This window comes from Gossypium arboreum, chromosome 3 (assembly GCF_025698485.1).
Source record: "Gossypium arboreum isolate Shixiya-1 chromosome 3, ASM2569848v2, whole genome shotgun sequence".
NCBI classification, from domain to species: Eukaryota; Viridiplantae; Streptophyta; class Magnoliopsida; order Malvales; family Malvaceae; genus Gossypium; species Gossypium arboreum.
In genome coordinates, this window is record NC_069072.1 from 60255636 (window position 1) to 60258908 (window position 3273).

Sequence of the window (3273 nt, forward strand, 5' to 3'; positions counted from 1 at the left end):
GGGCATGATAGACACTAGCGTATACGGCTGGCTAGGCAGTGTGCGAGGCACGGGCTAGACCAATTGGTTCGTATGGGCCACACGAGCGTGTGGGCCCACACAAGTGAACCACACGGGCGTGTAGGAATCTAGGCCAGGCCGTGGGATCCACATGGGCCAGGCTGTGAGATCCACACGGGCAAGGCCAAATTGGGCTGTGTGAGCCACACGGGCAGGCCACATGGGTGTGTGAGCCAGTAATCTGATTTGTTCTAGAAGGTTACACAGGTCGTCCTAGTCGACTGTGATCTGTTAAAGGGGTCGGTAAGCTTACTTAGGCCCTATTCTGTGACATGATATTGAGATGTATGCTAGCATGTTATACTTTGCATGGGTATAATTGTTGATCTGATCTGAGTGTAGTACGCATAATCTGTTTACTATTTGAAAGCATGCCATGACATTATTTATGTTGCATTGCATTGGGTTGGGTTTGATATTGAAGAGAAAGAATACTGAAAGGCTCTGTATCCACTATCTGGCAGCTTCACTGCAATTATTGATATGTGTCGTCTTATGGTACCTCTTGGTGTGTAGGGTTGGATAGGTTGATTTTATCCCCATGTTTGGTGTACAGGACTGGGTGGGTCGATCTTATCCCCACATGGTGTGTTGGGTTTGACGGAGATGGTGTACAGGGTTGGTGGGCATTACTGTTCTGATTGATATGCATGTATGTCTGTATGGGCTAAGGCCCGAATCTATCTGATACTGTTCTAAGTAGGCTAAGGCCTGCACTGATTCTGTTAAGAGTTTTGACTCGATTATGACTGCTATCCATTTACATGCATGCTTTAGTGTGGGGATGTACACACTAAGTTTGCGAAAACTCACTCCTTATTTTATTTGTCTGTCAAGTAATCCCTAGTAGTAGGTAGATCGGTGCAGCGAAGGGCTCGACGGTGACCACTGCACATACACTCTGGTTTTAAAGGTTTTTAATTCTTTTATTATTTAATTTTCTAGAGTTAAGGGTAATTATGTAATTTTTGGTTTCAGACTATTTGGTTTAAGTTCGGAATCTTGAAATCCTGTTCATGGATTTTGAATTGCAACTTTATTTGTTCTTAAGCTTCCGCGATCTAAGAAACATTTTCAAGCAAATTAATCAATATATATGTTCTCTGAGTTAAGTAAAAGGTGGTAACTGGAACGATTTTTGGGTAAATATGGTTTTAAATACATTCTCATGTGACTTGGCCAGGTTCGGCCATATCGTCTAAGCCGGGTTTGACGTGTTACACCTGTAGTTACTGCAAATCTTGTTAATCAGAATCCTGCTCCTCGTACTATGTATGATTATGCTAAGCCTACTTTAATAGGAACTGAATCGAGTATTGTTTGACCTGCTGTCACTGCAAATAATTTTGAACTGAAACCTAACACTATTAATGATACAACAGTTTGTTCAATTTGATGGTTTGCAGGATGAGGATCCCTATACGCATTTAGGAAACTTTTTGGAATTCTACGATACGTTTAAAATAAATGGCATTTCTGACGATGTCATTCGCCTTTGGTTGTTTCCCTTTTCATTAAGTAATAAGGCTAAACAGTGGTTGAACTCATTTCCACGAGGGTCAATCACTACTTGGGAACAAATGATCAAAAAACTTTTACTTAAATATTTTCCGCCGGCTAAAAAGGCTAAATTGAGGAATGATATCTCTTCTTTTGTACAGATGGATTTAGAAATACTATATGATGCATGGGAGAGATACAAGGATTTATTGAGAAGGTGCCCTCACCATGGATTACCTTTATGACTATAGGTTAAAACTTTCCACAATGGTTTGAACCCCTCAACTAGACAGATGATCGATGCAGCGGCCGGTGGAACCATAAATAACAAAACACCTAAGGAGGCTTATGAGTTCATTGAAGAGATTTCACTGAATAATTATCAATGGCAAGTTATGAGAACAAAGCCAACAAAATTAGCCGGTGTTTTCAACCTAGATGCAGTTACCATGTTATCAAACAGGTAGAACTCTTGAATAAAAAGATTGACGGTCTATGTAGTTCTACACAGGTACACCCGGTGATGTAGTGTGACACGAGTGGAGATAGAATAGGCAATCCAGAATATTTTCCCTTCATCCCCAACATGGAGAATGAATAAATAAATTATATGAGTAATAATCCTCACCCGCAAAATAATCTTTACAGTAACACGTACAATGCAAGTTGCCGGAACCATCCAAACTTCTCATGGGGAGGCCAAGGAAATCAGAGACCAGCACCCCCTCCAGGCTTCCAACAACAACCTTACCAGCAAAAGAAAAAGCCGAACCTTGAAGAGATGATGACGAAGTTTATTTCAGTTGCGAAAACCCGTTTTCAGAACACTGAAACTGCACTTTAAAATCAAAAAGCATTGATTCAAGGGCTCGAGAATCAAATAGGACAGCTGGCTAAGATGATTTCAGAGAGACCACAAGGGGGCTTGCCTAGTAACACCGAACCCAACCCAAAAGAGCATGTGAAAGTAGTTACCCTAAGGAGTAGGAAAGTGTTAACTGAATCTAAAAAGAAGCTGCCACAAGAAGCTGACAGGAAAGAGGATGGGGAGGTAAGACCCGAAATTAGTAAAAAACCGGTGCTGAGGGAATATAAACCACCAATCCCATATCCAACAAAGTTGAAGAAAGACCGTATGGATGCACAATTCAGTAAATTTCTTGAACTTTTTAAACAGTTGCATATTAACTTACCTTTTGTTGAAGCTATCTCACTGATGCCTATATATGCAAATTTTTTGAAGAAATTTCTAACAAATAAAAGGAAGTTTAAACAGTTGTCTACAGTAGAACTCAATGAGAAGTGCTCGGCCATACTCCAAAATAAACTACCAACCAAACTAAAAGATCCAGGAAGTTTTACTATTCCCTACTTAATTGGTAGTTTAAACGTTAAGAAGACACTAGCTGATTTAGGCGCTAGCATTAATTTGATGTCGTACAAAATGTTCAAGCAACTTGGCCTTGGGGACCCAAAACCTACTAATGTAACGCCCCAATTTTCGAGTTTTCTATGTTTCTGTGATTTTTAAAATTTGTGTGTGTTCTGGCTGGTTAATATATATATTTTAGTTGGTTAGTGGGCCTTTGGAAGGCCCAAAATTAAGTTAAATCTGTGTTTGTCTTTGGAGTTTTAATTTTATGAACAGGTGATGCAATTGGCGTTTGGGCTTTTACGAGTAAAAGGGTAAAAGATGACACAAAAAGGAGTGTG

General features: G+C 40.0%; 1 non-coding gene across 1 annotated transcript; it reads right to left on the reverse strand.

Annotated features, from left to right (window-relative positions):
* Positions 1-1688: 1688 nt before the first annotated feature.
* LOC128291256 (small nucleolar RNA R71) lies at positions 1689-1795 on the reverse strand. Its single transcript, XR_008281032.1, has one exon. It is a non-coding gene; the product is annotated as a small nucleolar RNA R71 (small nucleolar RNA).
* Positions 1796-3273: the final 1478 nt, after the last annotated feature.